Consider the following 20,548-nt stretch of genomic DNA (forward strand, 5'->3'; position numbering starts at 1 on the left):
ATGTTCAAATCATTTATTATTTTATAAAGTATTTAATGCACAATATTAAATGTTAAAAACATTAAATACTAAATACATTCTATTTATTTAATGCACAATAGTAAGAGTAAGATTTTTTTATTTATTTATTTAAGTAGAATTTTAAAACATCTTGTTCTTGCTGGTTGACTTGCTCGCCTGTTGACTCCGATGACAAGCTCTAACTCCGTTTATTTCTTTACGAACCCGTCTTATCTCTTGCTGCTCTGGAACGTAATTCCGTTGTAACAAAGGGGATCCTACCTGTTGATTGCACTCCAACGATCAAGTCAGTACCGAACTTATAAGAATTTAAGAAGTAATAAGTTTCAGTCTTAGAAACAACGTACCTTAACCTGGGGTCTCAAGCCCCTTTTATAGCCTACCTCTTGTAACAACTTTCTATTATGAGAATCTCATATCAACTGAAAGCATACTCAACAGGAAAATGTGCAGGGGCACACTCTCACAGTGCTGCAACAGAACAAAATCTTTTCTCCAGGAAGTGCATAAAATAATAACAGAATAACCATTAGGGTACCAACTCATGTACCAGCATCAGGGGTCCAATCTGTCTACGTAGGCACCCACAACGTGGCGCTACGCTCACTCTCATCATACCTGCAACCTAACTCTGACACGTCCTAGCATACACGGGCTTAGGTCTAAAAGAAAGTATTTACTTAAGCTAGACCCCATGCGCACTAAGCGCACCCCTATGTCCATAACTACCCCTCGCCAGCCACCTAGGCCTTATGCAAGAAGGATTACCTTAATTATACAAAAATGGACTTATACATACACCTGAGACCAATTACATGACCCATTATTCTGGACCAGAAGTTGACCTGACCTGTTTCTTATAGGTGCCGAGGTCCAACCATCGAGTGCTGAGCTCTAAGAGCTCTGGTCCAGTATGTTGAACCAAGTGATGTTCAAGCTTTGAAGAATCCAAACCCTTTGAAGGATGTTGAATCCTTGGTTGTGCTTAGTGTTGCTGTGCTGGTTTAGTATAGTTCTGGGGTAGTTTGAGTTTTGTAATCCACCCCTTAATCGAATCTAAAGCATAAAACATCTCAATCTTTGTAAAAAATAAAATGTTTTCAAACTAAGTTAAAACAACCGATTGTTTTGTCGAAACAACCGATTGTTTATACTTAGGTGTTTTGAGAAAAAGATTGAAAACTGTTTTTCAAATGGTTGAATTGTTAAGAACCAAAACAACCGATTGATTCGAGGAAACAACCGATTGTTTGTTTTGGGACCATAACAGAAAAAATGTTTTATCTTTGACTGAGCTTTAAATGATTTAACTGTTTACGCTCCAGTCATTAAATGCTTTGACGAATCTTTTAATGCAATTTAAGAGTTTGTTAAGTTTTGATAACAAACTACATCTTTGAAAATATTCAGAAAAACAGATTTGAGAATTAATCTTTGACAAGTTTTTGCTAAGAGTTTTTGAGTTTTTCAAAGAGCTGAGATTGCTGAAAGTTTGTGATTGATCAAAGTTCGTGGAATAGGATTCTGCTTGTATTGATTTTAGATTATCTTCTGTAACAAGTGTAATCCTTGTACTCTGTGAAACAAGTTTCGGTTCTATGTTTGCTAAGATTGGCTGTGTGTTCTTGAGGGGATCAAGATCAGCAATCTTGGTGTTGGTGTGTTGGCCAAGGAGAGTGTGTTTCTTGAGGTGTTCAAGGTCATTCTCTTGGTTGTTGTGTAAGTGATCAAGGTGTGATTGCTTAGTGGATTTCCTCAGGGTTTCTGAGAAGACTGGATGTAGCTCTGGTGTTGGAGTGAACCAGTATAAACATCTGTGTGCAATCTCTCTATCCCTAACTCTTTAAATTCAGTTTTGATATTTGCTAACTGGTATAAACAACCGATTGTTTCGGTAAAACAACCGATTGTTTTTACTAGTATTGTGCCTTTTGCTTTATGTTTTGAAAAACTGGTTTCCCAATCAAGGTTTTCTTGAAGTATTTTCATTCAAGGCTTAAAAGTTTATAAAAACCCTCTTTAAACAATTCACCCCCCCCCTCTAGTTTAAAGCCATATATTCTAACAATTGGCATCAAGAGCTTGGTTCTTGAAAGATATTCAAGTTGATCAAATTTTTTCTTCTATGGCTGGAAAACTATCTTTTGAGGAAGGTGCTTCAATCTACAAACCACCTTTATTCTGTGGATTGAATTACAATATTTGGAAAGCAAGAATGAAAATCTTTATGGAATCTATTGATCAAGGAATTTGGGATTCAATTGAGAATGGTCCTTACATTCCAAAGTTTAAAAAGGATAATTCTTTCATTGCAAAACCTTTGTCTCAATAGACAAATGATGAATGTAAGATGGCCCAACTTGATCGGTCTGCTCAAAACATTATAGCTTCTGCACTAGATACTAATGAATTTTTCAAGATATCAAAATGCAAAACCACTAAGGATATGTGGGACACACTCAAGGCTGCTCATGAACCAAAGGAAGCAATGACAAAGAGCCAAGCAAGAAGGAAAAGAAGGCAAAATAAGAAAAGTCTCAATCTTTGCTTCATGGCCAGAAGGGAGGATGACTCAAGTAGTGTAAGTTCATCAAACTCCTCAAACTCTGAAAATTATGGTCAATTGCTTCAAGCCTTTCAAGAAACACATGAAGAAGCCAACCGATTGGCTCTCTTGAACAATCGGTTAAAAGAAAAAGAACAGTTGGCTTGAAAACAGAGTAAAGGCACTGGAAGAGGAATTAGAAAATTCAAAAACAAATTTTGAAAATCTGGAAATCACTTACAAAAACTCTTCGTGCAAGTGTGATACTCTAGTTTGTGAAAATTGCGAAAATCTTGAAAAGAAGGTCCATTATCTTGTTAAAACAGTGGATAAGCTTTCTAAAGGCCAATCCAACTTTGAGAATGTTCTAGCATCTCAAAACTGTGTTTTTGGAAAAGTTGGATTGGGTTTTAATCCACAAAACAAACAAGATAGATTTTCAAAATCATTTTCGAAAATGCCAGAAAAACAATTGATTGGACCATCGAAACAACCGATTGTTACATGCTTTTATTGCATGAAAAGAGGCCATTCTATGAGGTTCTGTAAAATCAGAAAACATGATGTTCCTAAAGGTCTTATGAAGTGGATTCCTAAGGGAAATAAAGCTTTAATTGATGAGTATAAACCAGATGGACCCACACTCATAAGGGGACCAAATCTTTGTACATGAAAATCTCTTTTGTAGGAAATCTTGGAGGAGAGCAAGCAACTATGGTACTTGGATAGTGGATGCTCCAAGCACATGACAGGGGACAAATCAAAGTTCCTATATATCTCTTTTAAGCAAGAGGGTCATGTCACCTATGGAGACAACAACAAAGGAAGGATTCTTGGGAGAGGATCCATAGGAGACAAAGACATCTTGGTAATCCATGATGTGCTTTATGTAAAAGGGCTAAAGCATAATCTGCTGAGCATTAGCCAACTATGTGACAAGGGATATCAAGTGATGTTCAAATCAAACACATGTGAAATCTGTCTACCCAAGACCAAAGAGGTAATGTTGGTAAGTAAGAGAGTTAATAATGTGTATATCTACTAGATATCTCTTCACCATGTTCTAATGGATGTCTTCTATCCAAGCAAGATGAATCTTGGCTTTGGCATAAAAGAATTGCTCATATTCACATGAATCATTTGAACAAGCTAATTTCAAAAGGATCTTGTGATTGGGCTGCCAAAACTCAAGTTTGAAAGGGATCACATTTGTGAAGCATGCCAAAAAGGGAAACAAGTGAAAAGTTCTTTCAAAATTAAAAATGTTGTTTCATCTTTGAGACCTCTTGAACTTCTTCACATGGATCTCTTTGGACCCTCAAGAACTATGAGTCTTGGTGGAAATTATTATGCTCTTGTTATTGTTGATGACTTTTCTAGGTACACTTGAACTCTTTTCTTGGAATCAAAGAGTGATGCCTTTTCTGCATTCAAAAAGCTAGCAAGAAGGCTACAAAATACAAAGAACAACAACATAGGTTCTATTAGAAGTGATCATGGAGGAGAATTTCAGAATGAGAAGTTTAGCAAATTATGTGAGAAGTTGGGAATTTTGCATAATTTCTCTGCTCCAAGAACACCATAGCAGAATGGAGTGGTAGAAAGGAAGAACAGGTCTCTTGAAGAGTTTGCAAGGACAATGCTTAGTGAATCATCACTTCCTAAGTATTTTTGGGCAGATGCAGTGAACACCTCTTGTTATGTGATGAATAGGGTGCTTGTAAGGCCTATTTTGAAGAAAACTCCATATGAACTCTTCAATGGAAGGAAGCCTAACATCAGTCATCTCAAAGTCTTTGGCTGCAGCTGTTTCATCCTCAACAATGGAAAGGAAAACTTGGGAAAATTTGATGAGAAAGTGGACCTATGTATCTTCATTGGTTATTCACTCACAAGTCATGCATATAGAGTCTACAACAAGAGGTTGATGACTGTAGAAGAATCAGTTCACGTTGTCTTTGATGAGGTAGATCGCAGAATCAATCAAATCCCAAAGACCAGTGCTGAGGAAGATGAACAAAGCATCAGTTTGGAAAAGCTGGAAATTTGTGCAGAAAAACAACCGGTTGATTCGCAGAAACAACCGATTGAAATTCTACAACAGAGTGAGTTGCCCAAGGAGTGGAGGATTCCTAGAGATCTGTCAATGGATAACATCATAGGACAGATAAAGGAAGGTGTCTCCACACGTAGCTTCATCTCAAACTTCTGCAGGCACACAACTTTTGTCTCTCAAATTGAACCAAAGTCAATTGAGGAAGCTCTCAAGGATGAGAAGTGGGTTGAAGCTATGCATGAAGAGCTGAATCAGTTTGCAAGGAATGAGGTATGGTTTCTTGTCCCTAAAACCAATGAAATGAATATTATTGGTTCGAAATGGGTTTTCAGGAACAAGCTAGATGAGGATGGTGTGATCACAAGGAACAAAGCAAGGCTAGTTGCAAAAGGCTACAATCAAGAAAAGGGTATAGATTATGGTGAAACCTTTGCTCCTATTGCTAGATTGGAGGCTGTGAGGCTGCTGCTGGCTTTTGCTTGTATGAGTGGTTTTAAACTCTTCCAAATGGATGTCAAGAGTGCCTTCTTGAATGGCTACATCAATGAGGAAGTCTATGTAGATCAACCACCGGGCTTTGAAGATCATAAGTATCCCAACCATGTCTTCAAGTTGAAGAAAGCTTTGTATGGACTGAAGCAAGTTCCAAGGCAGTGGTATGAGAGGCTTAGTGACTTTCTGCTATTTCATGGATATGAAAGAGGAATGGTAGAAAAGACTCTCTTCATCAAGAAATCAAATGCAGAAATAATTCTTGTGCAAATCTATGTTGATGATATCATCTTTGGTGCTACACAAGATAGTTTGTGTGAAGAATTTGTGGCTGTAATAAAAGGTGAGTTTGAAATGTCTATGATGGGAGAATTGTCTTTCTTTCTTGGATTGCAGGTTAAACAAACAAAGGATGGGATCTTCTTAAGTCAATCAAAGTATTGCAAGGAGATTCTCAAGAAATTTGAAATGGAGAGTTGCAAAGAAGCAAACACTCCAATGCCATCAAGTTGTTACATGGATGTGGATGTTGCTGGAAAGAGTGTAGATCAAACAAAATACAGAGGATTGATTGGATCTTTGCTTTGTCTAACAGCTAGTAGGCCGGACATCATGTTTGTTGTGTGTCTATGTGCAAGATATCAAGCAAATCCTAAAGAGTCACACTTCAAAGCTACAAAAAAGAATTTTGAAATATCTCAAAGGAACATCATCTGTAGGATTATGGTATCCTTCTCACTCTCCAATTCATTTAATTGGTTATTCAGATTCTGACTTTGCAGGTTGCAAGCTAGATAGAAAGAGCACAAGTGGTACTTGCCACCTTTTTGGCTCAAGCCTAATCTCATGGCATAGCAAGAAGCAAGCATGTGTTGCTCTCTCTACTGCTGAGGCTGAATACATTGCTGCTGGAAGCTGTTGTGCACAAATTCTATGGCTCAAGCAACAACTTGCAGATTTTGGTTTACAAATCAGCAAGGTTCCTTTAATGTGTGATAACACAAGTGTCATCAATCTTACCAAAAATAAGATTCAACACTCAAGGACCAAACATATTGAGATAAGGCATCATTTCATCAGGGATCATGTAAACAATGGGAACTGTGAAGTGAAGTTTGTGGAGACCAAACTGCAGTTAGCTGACATCTTCACAAAACCTTTACCAAAAGAGAGGTTTTTCTTCTTAAGAAATGAGTTAGGTATTCTTGATCTTAATAATCTCTCCTAAATCTGTTTTTTTACATGCTAAAGTCTATTTGTGAAGACAAATAGGGGGATAATTAATTGGTTCTTGTATATCTTTATCTGATATTGAATAATCTGTTAAAATCTCTGATATGAAAGTGTTTTCTGCTGCTGCTGATAAAAACAACCGATTGTTTCGTGTAAACAACCGATTGTTTATCATGGTATATGCTTGGAATATGTAAAAATATAACTTGCTGTTGTAAGAAGCATTGGATAGTTTAAATGCTATTTTTGCAGGTACTGCTTCAGATTCAATCAGATCAAACACAAGCACCAGGGATTTGTCTTCATCAAATAGGGGGAGATTGTTGAACCAAGTGATGTTCAACCTTTGAAGAATCCAAACCCTTTGAAGGATGTTGAAGCCTTGGTTGTGCTTAGTGTTGCTGTGCTGGTTTAGTATAGTTTTGGGGTAGTTTGAGTTTTGTAATCCGCCCCTTGATCGAATCTAAAGCATAAAACATCTCCATCTTTGTAAAAAATAAAATGTTTTCAAACTAAGTTAAAACAACCGATTGTTTTGTCGAAACAACCGATTGTTTATACTTAGGTGTTTTGAGAAAAAGATTGAAAACTGTTTTTCAAATGGTTGAACTATTAAGAACCAAAACAACCGATTGATTCGAGGAAACAACCGATTGTTTTGGGACCATAACAGAAAAAATGTTTTATCTTTGACTGAGCTTTAAATGATTTAACTGTTTACGCTCCAGTCATTAAATGCTTTGACCAATCTTTTAATGAAATTTAAGAGTTTGTTAAGATTCGATAACAAACTACATCTTTGAATATATTCAGAAAAAAAGATTTGAGAATTAATCTTTGACAAGTTTTTGCTAAGAGTTTTTGAGTTTTTCAAAGAGCTGAGATTGCTGAAAGTTTGTGATTGATCAAAGTTCGTGGAATAGGATTCTGCCTGTATTGATTTCATATTATCTTCTGTAACAAGTGTAATCCTTATACTCTGTGAATCAAGTTTCGGTTCTGTGTTTGCTAAGATTGGTTGTGTGTTCTTGAGGGGATCAAGATCAACAATCTTGGTGTTGGTGTGTTGGCCAAGGAGAGTGTGTTTCTTGAGGTGTTCAAGGTCATTCTCTTGGTTGTTGTGTAAGTGATCAAGGTGTGATTGCTTAGTGGATTTCCTCAGGGTTTCTGAGAAGACTGGATGTAGCTCTGGTGTTGGAGTGAACCAGTATAAATATCTGTGTGCAATCTCTCTATCACTAACTCTTTAAATTCAGTTTTGGTATTTGCTAACTGGTATAAACAACCGATTGTTTCGGTAAAACAACCGATTGTTTTTACTAGTATTGTGCCTTTTGCTTTATGTTTTGAAAAACTGGTTTCTTAATCAAGGTTTTCTTGAAGTATTTTCATTCAAGGCTTAAAAGTTTATAAAAACCCTCTTTAAACAATTCACCTCCCCTCTAGTTTAAAGCCATATATTCTAACACAGTACACATCTCACTATAAGAAAATTATTAAATAAAAAACTAATTTTAGAGATAAAAAATAATTAATTATTATATTAATTAAGTTAAATATTATTTTATAAATTAAAAAAACTATTAATATCTAAGTAGATTTTATTATTAATAAATTTTTACAGTAGTTTCTAAATTAGTATATAACATTAACTATTAAGATTTTAACTACTAACTATTTTACACCATAAAGTAGTTAGTAGCTAAAATATTAATAGCTAATGTTAGATATCAATTTAAAAATTAGTTTATAATTTTTTATTAATAATATAAACTATTTTAGATATTGATAATTTTTTGGTTTATAAAATAGTATCTAACTTAGTCAATATAATAATTAATTATTTTTTGTGTCTAAAATTAGTTTCTATTTAATGTTTTTCTTGTAGTATATGATAAAAGTATTTTTTTTAAGTACTTCTATTTGAAAAAAGTTAAATACTCTATAACTTTGATTAAGTGTTAAAAACAATTAAGCATAAAAACATAAGTGTGTTTCATTTGTAAGACAATAGTTTTGTTCAACAACAACTCATATAAGACGCAAGTGGTTCATCTGACAAAGGATACAACATTGTGTGGTCTTGTTTTATGTTTGATATTGCTCAAATATATTTATATGATCAATATATAAAAGTAAGCTGACCTCATACTAAATGATAACATATAGATGTATATTCTATGATTGTTGGGAATATCTACTACTTACGTCTAAGAAAAGAGATTCGTTAGACAAAGGACACATCACATCAGAAGGATCTCTTGAACAAAGATGTAAAGTTGCTTTTCTTCACCAAAATCCTAAACAAAGCATTGTCAACTTTAGAAGAGTTTTCTACTTCATATGACACTACAATTAAAGATTAATCAAGGAAATTCACTTTTCTCTAAAAGGAGATAAGTACATCTAGCTATTAGGATGTTGCATAAACAAATAATTAAGCATTTTTTGTTGCATGAAGTGCATTAAACACAATCATCACTATCAAGCTCTTTAGACAAATGAGAAGGAATTAAAAAGAGTAGAAGTTGCTAAATAGCCAAAAACAGTTTTACAAAGTCTGCTTTCTGCAAGAGTCTATATAAAGTTATTCAAGAAAAAGAAGTAAAATACAACATTGTATTGTGTAAGAACGTTGCATAAGTTTTTAAGTCAACAAAAGTTTCAAGAAGAACATCATTAGTATTCAAATCAACAAGTTGTTGAAGTTTGTTGGAGCTAAAGCTTGTATTTGATGAAGATTGAAGATCATATTGAAGAAGATCTCCTTTATGTATTAGTGTTCTTTTGTGTCATATGGTCTATACGTGTCTATGGTCTGTAAGTTTCTTTATTTATAGGTAAATAATCCATAAGAATCGAAGAAAAATGTTTTCGAAAATGTTTTTAATTGTCTAGAACTTATTGTTGGTATTAAGAAAATTTTAGTGGATTGAAATTTTGTTTAAATATTTTAAAACTACCTAAAAATATAAAAAAAAGTCACATAGAGATGTTTAGTCTATTGAAATATGTTATTTAACAATTTGAAATCTCTTTATTTTTTTTAGGATGTTGTTATCTGTTATGTTTTTAACAAATTAAAGACTTCAATTAATCTACTACTTTCACTTTATGTGAAATCAATTCGTTGAATCAATTTTTTTAATCCATTAAAAATAATAGAATGATTAAAAAAGTTTTTTTGATGTGAGGTTTATAAAAACATCTTTTGAAAATCTCTCTAAGATGAATTCTTACAATTTTCAAGAAAGAGCTAAGTGATTTTTTATAACACTTTTACTTTGAACGAATACTTTTAATTCTTAGAGAATTCTTGGTGCATTATTGGATTACATATCTTGATTGAAGAAGTTTTCTTAAATTTCTAGAACCTGGTTGTTTCTACAGTTCAAGTGTAGTTTTCCATTGATAACTTTGTTTCTAAATTTTTGTACTTAAATTAGATAGTGTTTCTGATTTCTTTAGAGCAACATGGTGTTGCTTGTAGTGTAAATCATCATTGTAGGGTTCAAGTGTGATAATCTAATCAGTCTTTTGTTGTAAAGATTTTTTGTTGTCAGTGTTATCACAACTAGTGTGGTTGAGAAATTAGATGTAGCTCTTGAGGAAGAGTGAACGAGTATAAAAATCTATGAATGATTCTTTTTTTTCTCTCTCTTAACATTTTTGTATTCAATTTTATCAGTGTTTCTTGTGTATTCATAAATTCAAGTGATTAATTGGTTGAACAAATAAAACTTAACCAGTTAACATTTCTTATTTGTACTAGTGATATGTATTTTCAATCACTTATTCCATATTCTAATAAGTTACTTTTTTATAAGAATTTCATTCTAACTCGAATTTTCAAAGAATTTTTTTAAAAGTTCAATTCACCCCTTTTGAACTTTGGTAATTTTCCTTTAATACAAACTAGAAGAGAGAACTTCAGTTCATACACACTAACAGACAATCAACCTCTCCAGTGAGCAATCATGTGATCCTTTTATCAGTCTTCACACATTCTTCTCATCTTGGACATGAGTGGTTATTTTGGTAAAGAATACTTAGGTTATTAGCCAAGAGGTGATTGTTGTCAATTTTTTTTTATTTAAGCCAAAAGTGTCCTGTGGAAAAAAAAAACTTGAATAAGGTCAACCAGGAATGGTTAGGAGTTGAAAAAAATATTGAGCTAGGAGTGACTTAGTAAAATAATATTCAAGGATTTAATGAAGAGTAACTATGAATCCAAAAAATACTCATTTTGTAATTCACAATGTTAATTGACTTAATGGAGCTCAATATATAGATTAAGAATTGAACGTAGTCTGTATGGTCATTCAAACCAATAAAAAATACATTGTGTACTTATTTTCTTCCATATCTCTTTATGTAAGTTTTATCTGTACTAATAAAGAAGGATCTTTTAAACAACATATAAAAATATAAAGTTTGTTAATTAAGTAACTCAACCAAACTTGATGGAAGAGGCCCAAGCTCAGGCCCTAGTTCAGGCCTAACAACTAGGTCCATGACAAAGTGGATTCAAGAAGATTGGGACTCTGCTACTGATGGCGGAGAAACTTTTCTTTATATGTTCAAAGAGGACCACAAGAAGTAAAGCCCAAGCCACGGGAGCTAGTTTATTTATTTGTAATTTTAGTAGAATAGGGTTCCTTTAACATAATAGGGGATGTGTGCTTATCATTGTAGCTTAAGTAGAGCCTTTTAGGGTAGGAAGTTAACCTAGCTTCTAGAACTTTGCTCCTAGGGTGCGACATTGACTTTAGTCAATACCCTAGCAACCCCTCTTTTGTGTCCTACCCTTGCTCCTTTCTCTTCAAGGCACCATCTCCTATAAATAGGGTGCTTTGACTCATGTTTAGTAAGATCAATTTTATGATTAAAATGCTCCAAATATTGCAAGCTTCAACTCCCTTGTCTAGTATCTCTAGGTTAGACACTTTGATCTTCACCTTCACCTTTCTCCAAGTGATATGGCCCAACCAATCAGTCTTCATACATTTCATGCACGTACAAGGAACCCATAGCTCTATATGAGCCTTCCTTGATCCATCACATCCATTGCTTCCGCCACCCTTTTCCAAGAAGAACAACCGGTCATGAAGTGAAACCTATCATTTGGTATCTAGAGCCAAGGTTTTTCAAGAGATAAGTGTTCTCTTCATTTTATTTTTGAGTCTTCTTTATTTCTGTGTTGTCATATGTTGTTTGGTTTTCTTGCCGTTTTAATCTTGTTTTTAGTTCATATTGTTGTACGGTTTTATTTTGGTTCAAATTGTTCTTAAGCTTCCAAACTGTTTTTAGGTTCCATTGAGTATTTTGTGTTGGCTATTTTGTTTTTAATTTTATTTCAGTCTTATTGATGTTTTCATCGGTGCAAAGTGTTTGTGGTTGAGTCTTTTTTACTTTTGAATCCATACAACTTTTGTCAAAGTCATGTTCATCCTACAATGTCATAAATTCCAAGTGGTGCCTTTTATTGTTGGTTTGGTTGCTTGATTTTGATTTTGAGTGCAGTTTATATTTCTGTTTTTAAGCTTTGGTGCCTTTTTAATTTTCATATTTTAGTTCATACTTGTGTGTTAGTTCCATACAAGTTCTTTTCCAATAATTTCCATTGTGTTTTTGAAGTTTCCTAGATGTTTTCTAATTCCAAGTTAGGATTTCTCTGTTTTCACTGTTACTATGCTGGATGGAATCTTTCCCATAAATTAATTTTGTGGGTGAAAATTTATGAAATTTTGGATTTGAGTAGTTTGATTTGTTGATAAAAATTGGAAAAAAGAAGGACATAAAAATTCAAAATACAAAAAAATGATAAATGAAATATGAACAGAGTGCAAAATTCTGGCTCTGGAAAAACAGTGATGGGGCAGTGATCTTGAAAAAAATATTACAAATATTTGGCTCACTTTTTTGGTGAAATTCCAACGCCTATTTTGAGCTAAAACATTGAAATTTCTGTGGTTAAAAATTCAAGCTCAAATTTGAAGTATTCTGTCCAGAATAAATTTGGAAAACTGTGAAAAATTTACACAAAAATTTTGTAGTGTTGTTTTGGTTTTATTCATCTTTTCTAGTTCCATTCACTAGGATTCCACTTTGTGTGCTACCTTTTCTTGTGTGCCTTAATTTTTTGCTTGTCAATTTTATTGAATACTCTTTCAAGTCTTGTCAAATATCAACTTCATTTGCAGTAGTCCTTGATTTTAAATTTGAGTTTTGTTGCTTTAAAACTTGTTTGACCTCTCTTTGGTGGAATTTACCTAAAAGTGCTTTGGTGAGTAGTGGAGCTAAAATTTTGTTTTGGTGAAAGCTATATCACTAAAAAGGAGCTGAATTAAATATTCAAGGTTGAATAACCTAAGGAGACAAAGCAAGGGACAACAACAACAACCTCATTTGAAAAATACACAAATATACACAAAGGAGCTACAAGAGAAAGAATGCATAGAATAGAACTTTAATTTTTGTGCATAAAAAAAATTGTTGACCTAATTTCATTGTAGTTATTTAAGTTGTAATTTTCAAGAACTTTGATTAATTAGTGGATTAATACGCTTTAGTTAGTGAGTGTGTCTTCAAGGTTCCAAAGTGTCAAGAAGCCTCACCTTAGGATTCGACTAGTTCACTAGCTTTTTAGATAGAAATTTTCATTTGTGTTTTATTGCTTTGCATAGTTTTCTTGCATAAAATTTTTGTTTTCATCTTTGATTGTGCTCTAAGTAAATTGGCTAGATAAAGGTTTCTGAGAGTGTTGTGGGATAGTATCTGGCTAAGGAAAGGCTTGGTACTTAAGAGATCTTAGTGATCCACCTCCCTTTCCTGGGAAATTACCTACTTCACTCAACCTATCTTTCTTTTTGAAAATTACTTTTATCACAAATCCTAAACATGTCTACTCGTTCTTCAAGTCATAGTGAAAGTGATAGAAAATCCACAAAATCTCTTTTGAAACAATTGGCTAGAGATTTTCAATCACTATCGTTAAGACAATTGCAACATGACGCTCAAATTTTGGAAGATAAAAAGGAAAGAGATGCCCATCTTGCGATTTTGGAAAAGGAGTTGAAGATTTTCAGGGAAAAGGATGAATACATTAGAAACTTAAAAAAATCACATGCATCTCGTTCTAGGTTGAGTGACTCACATGTTGAGGGGAGCCTGAGAGTTAATGATTATTATCAACCTCCACCTAGAAGAACTAGAAGAGAGAGCCACAAAGAGACTAGGGTAAACCTACCTCATTTTTATGGAAAGGAAAATGTTGAAACATATCTAGATTGAGAAAGGAAAGTAGAACAGTTTTTTGCTTGCCATCATGTTAGTGAGGAGAGGAAGGTACCCTTAGCCACTTTAAGCTTTTAAGGAAATGCTATGTATTGGTGGACAACCCTAGAGAGAGATAGGCGCCTCCACAGGGGCCTTCCCATAGAATATTCACTACAAAAAATGGTGTAAAAAATGGCGATTTTAATATGGCGCTTATTAATAATCGTCACAAATTTCAGTATAATACGTCATTTGACTAACTGCCACAATTATCCTTCAGAATAAAGTCCCCCAGTTTCTTTCCCTCCATAGACCACTTCTCATTATTCCTTTTTTTTGAAAACTTGCTTTTACTTGGAAATTGATTTTTTTTTTGAAAACTTACTTTCCCTTGGAAAATAATTTTTTTTTGAAAATTTGCTTTCAGTTTGGAAACCAAATTCACTCTTGGAAACCAATACATGTCTTCACCCTCATCCCTCTCTTTGCTAACAAAACCAAAACCTGTCTTCACTCCCTTCCCTTCCCACTCTCTACTCCACACAAAACCCTAACGCCTCTTCCCTCTCTTTGCTCCTCACGAAACCCAAATGCATATTCCCTCTCTATGCTCCACACGAAACCCTAACGCCTCTTCCCTCTCTCTGCTAACGAAACCAAAAATCCCTAATGTTGCCTCCACACAAAGAGAATACTATACAATATGGTCCAAGATTTGAAAGATTGAAATACTTTTAGTTTGATTATGTTTAATGTATAAGCTCACTTTTTTTTTTTTTTTTTTTTTGTGTATTCTTGTCTTGATGATAAGTTAGTTTTGAACTTAGGTAATATTCAAGTTTACTGCAGAATCAGGCCATCATTCCAGGTTGAATCAAGGAATATTGTTGATTTCATTAGGGAAGATGGTTCTCTATTAATTTTAGATCCATCAAAAACACTGAAAGATAGAAGGAAACTTTTTCAATTTAATAGTGTTTTTGGTCCAACAACTGGCCAAGGTAGAGTTGTAATAGCCAAAATAGTATTTGGAACCAGTGTGACTACCTTTTTCTCTTACCATCCCTTTGTTGAAATTTAGAATTTTGTGCTCAGATGAGGTTTACAAGGATACTTAACCATTGATTACATCTGTGATGGATGGATACAATGTTTTGTATTTTTGCTTATGGTCAAACTGGATTTGAAAAGACTCACACCATGGTAAGATACTGAATATCACTCTGCTTCAGTTGCATCATGAACGTGTTGTTTAAATTGATTCTAAAAAAGGAAAATCAAGATGAAAATTCCATTTTAGATAGAAAGTATACTAATATTGCATTACTATCCTAGCCATTGATCAATGCAAGAACCAACAATGACTATTCATTATATTTGCAGACTGAAAACCTTGATGATTCAATCAAATATTTCTTTTTTGGTGCAGAGTGGTCGGTCCCTCATGTGGAACATTTAAGGATACGGGAATCAATTATTTGGCTCTTATGGCTACAGGTAAGCCTATTTGTTTTATGTCAACTTGTGCTAGCTATTATTTTATCTCTATTTACATGTACACCTTTTATAATTGATTTTATTGAAATAAAATAAATAACAACACATTTTTACATAGTTTGTATCTGCTTTATGGCATTACCTGTTCCAAAACGTCTGAAGAATTACCATCAATAGTGCTTGCTTCATTCACGTCTTCTACTAAGTCAACATCTTCACTGTCTGAATTTGTATCACTCTCTGCCTTGCCTTCAATGAACTGCACTTAGAGATTTAAATACCTTTGAGGCTGAACCAAATACAAAAATGAAAGCTTACCAATCTACGCACAATAACTAAAAATAAACAATTTTATGCATCACCAAATTCCAAATGGAGGTCCATGCAGGGTGTTAGCAGCTAAGCCAAACGAGGTGTAAAATATAAAAGCAAAGTTATGTTGCCTTTACAAAAATGATCCCTATATTTTCTTCCCCCTCTAAACGAACAAGAAAAAAACTATACCCTTTGAATATCTTCCTTTTCCTTTCTAGTAAAGCCACTAACAGCAAGTTCCCTATCAAGAAAACCAGCACTTCTTTCTATCTAAAAAACCAGGGTTTTCCAGCTTCATCTTTCCCCTCATCAGAACCATCAATATCATCTAAGCTTTCTTCAAAAGAAAGATTGAACCTGAAATAGAGAAAAGGGAATGATATGAAGTTAACTGATTTACAAGCCAAATACTAGATCCAAAAACCTTTCAACAAGTTCAGCTACCAAATATCTATCAGCCATGCAGTAAAAACAGGAGATGAAAATGAGATATGCATAAGATAACAAAAATGAGTTATGTGTTTTAATTTTCAATTACATATAAACTTTTGAACATTATTATGTTTGTTTTAATTTTTAATGAAATAAATGGATGATTTATAACTTTATACATTATTTTATTTTATTATGAAAATATATTATGTTTAGGTTAATTGTATTAAACAGATTATAAAAAAATGGTGGTTAAATTTTATTTATTAAGAATTAAAATTACGTCAGTTAAAAACACCACTAATTGCGTATATTATGGCACCAAAATTTTCTTCAATGAATGTAAATTGCGATAGTTATAACTGACACTACTTACATATAAAAACCGTCACTACTTACAACATGTTTAAAGTGGCGGGTGTTACGGCGGATAGCGTAAAACCGCCATATTAAACTTTGTGGCGGTCAGTTCTATGACGGTTTGGGAAATCGCCACGAGTGTATATTGTGGCGGTTATAAATGTCAGTTTATACGAAAATAACCGCCACAATATACACTCTTTTTTGTAGTGATTGGAATGACCTTTAGGGAGCCCTGAGACACTGCCATATTCCTTCATACTACAATAGGGAGTTAATGGACAAGCTCCAAAGACTCCAACAAAAGAACATGAGTGTAGAGGTTATAGGCAAAAGATGGAGCTTTACATGATGAGAGACTCTATTAGGGGGGAAGAAACCACCACCATAGCTAGGTTCCTCAACAGTCTCAGTCCTGAGATAAGGGATACAGTGGAACTCTTACCTTATCGGGACTTGAATGACTTGATCCAACTCTGTATAAAAGTTGAACAACAAAATTTGAGAAAGGAATCAAGTCGCAAGGAGAGTTCTTACTCTAACTCTTATCCCAAGAAAAAGTACATAAGAGAAAGGGAGGATAGTCTTTCAAAAGATAAATCCAAAGAAACTCCCAAAACTGTAGGAAAAGATGTGTCTACCTCACAACCTCGCAGTATAGATATTTAGTGCTTTAAGTGTCTTGGTAGAGGCCATATAGCATCCCAATGCCCAAATAGGAGAACCATGATCTTAAGAGGGAGGGATGAGTATAACAACCAAGAAGATGAGTTTAGTGGGGAAGAAGAGAAGGAAGATAGTGAGGGGGCATATCCTTGTGAGGCAGAATTAATGATGATCAGAAGAACCCTCAACAGTCACCCTAATGTGAACCATGAAACACAGAGAGAGAACATCTTTTATACAAGATGCAAAGTTTCATAAAACATTTGTTCTCTCATTGTGGATAGTGGCTCTTGCTGCAATTATTGTAACACTAGGATGGTTGAAAAACTTAATCTACAATTAGTACCTCATCCAAAACCTTACAAACTTCAATGGATAAATAAAGATCGGAAATTAACTGTAGATAAGCAGGTAAAAGTCAGTCTTTCTGTGGGGAACTATAAAGATGAGATTTTATGTGATGTAGTACCCATGGAAGCTTGTCACATCTTATTGGGAAGACCATGGCAATTTGACAAGAAAACTATCCATAATGTTCTTACCAATGAGATAATTTTTACTCATAGGGAGAAAAAAATTGTACTATATCCTTTAACACCTTCACTAGTGGTAAAGGACCAAGTACAAATGAAAATAAAAAGAGAAATAGAAAAACCCAAAAGAGACCTTCGAGAGAAAGCTAAGGCGTGAGAGAAGAGTGTTCCTTCCCACGGGTCATTCAGAAAGAAGAAAAATTTGAAAACAAAATTGAAAAGATACTTCTATCTGAACAACCTTCAGGCCTCCTTCTTTGTAAAGGAATACTTGCATGCATTGCCACACTTTTTAAAGTTTGTGAGCTACCTCCTCAAGTCCAAAAACTTTTAAAAGAATTTGGTGATGTATTCCCTAAGGAAGGACCCATTGGACTCGACACTCCTTTACCTTTTGCAAGTGCTCCTTGGGAATATATGAGCATGGATTTTATATTAGGATTCCCTAGGACATAAAGAGGTTTTGATTCCATCTTTGTGGTAGTGGATAGGTTTAACAAGATGGCTCATTTCATACCCTGCAATAAAGTGGATGATGCTAGCAACATCTCTAAGCTCTTCTTTAGAGAAGTGGTAAGACTATATGGTTTACCTAAGACCATAGTTTCGGATAGAGATCCTAAATTTGTAAGCCATTTCTGGAGAACTCTCTGGGAAAGGCTTGGAACTAAGTTGAATTTCTCTACTTCTTGTCAACCTCAAACGGATGGACAAACTAAAGTTGTAAATAGATCTCTTTCCACTATGCTTAGATCAATCATGAAGGGAAACCACAAATCTTGGGATGAGTGCCTTTTGTTAGAATTGATGGCTTAAACAAGAAGGGGGTGAATTTTTTTATGAAAGATTTTCGCAAAGACTTGGTTTAGAATGAATCTTTAACAAACAATCCAAATAAGCACTTAAGGAAAGCAATCAAACAGAAACTGTTATCAAAATTTTAACCGGTTAAAACTTCATTTTAATCGATTGTTTATACCAGCAACAGAAATGAATTAACACAAACAGTTATAGAGAGTTTGAGAGAAGAGTGATTTACACAATATGTTTATACTGGTTTACTCAATCCTTAAACTACATCCAATTCTCAGACAATCCTCTGAGTTCCACTAGTAATCAAAACCAAATTACAACACACACCACAAAGAGGTGACTTTGAATCCCACAAAGCCCACTCACCCTCTTTGCAACACTTCACACCTTAAGACAGAACAACCTTTGTCTTTACAGGATTTCAAACACACACAGTATATAAAGGAAGTACAATTACAAGAATCTACACAAGGATAGATAACACTTGGATTTACAAAAACCATAAGCCCTATGATCAGATCTTGTTACCACAAAAAAGCTTGAACAACAATCTTGCACTTTGAAAAACTCCTATAAAAAACAAATCTCTTTCTTTGATCTCAAATTTGTATCAATACTTGTTATATTTGAATGTATATTTTGCTTTGAAAGAGAGGCTATATTTATAGCACTTGAAATGTAGTTGTTTAAGGCAGTTCTAATCACTGAATCAGTTAAAACAAGTTTTGAAAAATCTGTTATCAAAACACACATTTAACTGCTTGAAACCACGATTTAACCGGTTGAATGAGTCAAGCAGTTGCATAACTAGTTCCAAAAGAAGTTTTAAAAACCTCAAGCCAGCTAAGTGACAAACAACCGATTATCTTGATGATTCAACCGATTGTTTTCCCTTTGCTTGGAAAAAAACTTTGTTTCTTTTAAAACTGTTTGATCAAGCTTTGTGTAGGAATAAGATCTGATCTTAACAAAGATTCTAAACAACCTAATATAAACCTAAACCAAAAAGAAGCACAACTTCAGGCTTCATGTGGATTTGAAACATCAAAGCTCTCATGTTCAACAATCTCCCCCTATTTGATGGAGACAAATCCTTGGGATGCTTTTAGGAATGTTCTTTGTTTAGAATTTGTTCAACCTACATTCATGAGCAAACAAAGAAACACAGGGTAATCTATTCCAAATCAAATACGCACTAGAAACCAGTTCTCTCTTGGTGATTTCCAAAACAGGAACATCAGCCAATTCAGATGAGAAACCAACAAACATACATAGGTGCAAAACAGATAAACAACAGTTATTTCACAGGAATAACCGGTTGAAATTTTGTATATCAGAGGTTAATATTTTTAACAAAATTCAAATTTAAACTAGTTAAAACAGTTCATAGCAACATGTTCAAAGCAATAAAGAAAGCAGTTAATAAGAACATTACAAAACCAACTTCTCCCCCTATTTGTCTCACCTAATAGACAAAAGGCAGGATTAAAAACAACTTTAAGACAAGGCATGCATATCAATTATACCCAATTCATTCCTTAGAGAATAGAACTTATCCTTGGATAGAGGCTTGGTAAAGATGTCTGCAAGCTGACTTTCTGTTGAGACAAACTTAATTTCACAATCTCCATTGTTGATATGATCACGGATGAAGTGATGCCTAATCACAATATGCCTTGTCCTTGAGTGTTGAACCAGATTTTTCGTCAGAATTATGGCACTCGTGTTGTCACACAACAAAGGAAATTTGTTAATCTTTAATCCAAAGTCTTCAAGTTGTTGCTTGAACCACAAAATCTGTGCACAACAGCTTCATGCAGCTATATATTCAACTTCAGTTGTTGATAAAGCTACACATGCTTGATTTTTACTGTGCGATGAAATGAGGCTTGATCCAAGTAGGTGGAATATTCCACTCGTACTCTTTCTGTCTAATTTGCAACCATAACCCCATGGATGTTGTGCCTTTCAGATACTTCAGGATCCTCTTGGTAGCTTTAAGATGTGATTCCTTGGGACAAGATTGGAATCGTGCATAGAGGCAGACAACGAACATTATATCTGGCCTGCTTGTCATAAGGTACAGTAGAGAGCCTATTAAACCTCTATATTTGGTTTGATCAACTTGTGGTCCAGCTTCATCACCATCTAAGTAGCAATTTGTTGACATAGGCGTCGTTGCAGCTTTACAGGCTTCCATCTCGAACTTCTTGAGTATGTCGTTACAGTACTTGGTTTGACATACAAAGATACCTTCTTTGGATTGCTTGACTTGCATTCCAAGGAAGAAGGAAAATTCCCCCATCA

This window comes from Phaseolus vulgaris, chromosome 1 (assembly GCF_000499845.2).
Source record: "Phaseolus vulgaris cultivar G19833 chromosome 1, P. vulgaris v2.0, whole genome shotgun sequence".
In the NCBI taxonomy this organism is placed as follows: Eukaryota; Viridiplantae; Streptophyta; class Magnoliopsida; order Fabales; family Fabaceae; genus Phaseolus; species Phaseolus vulgaris.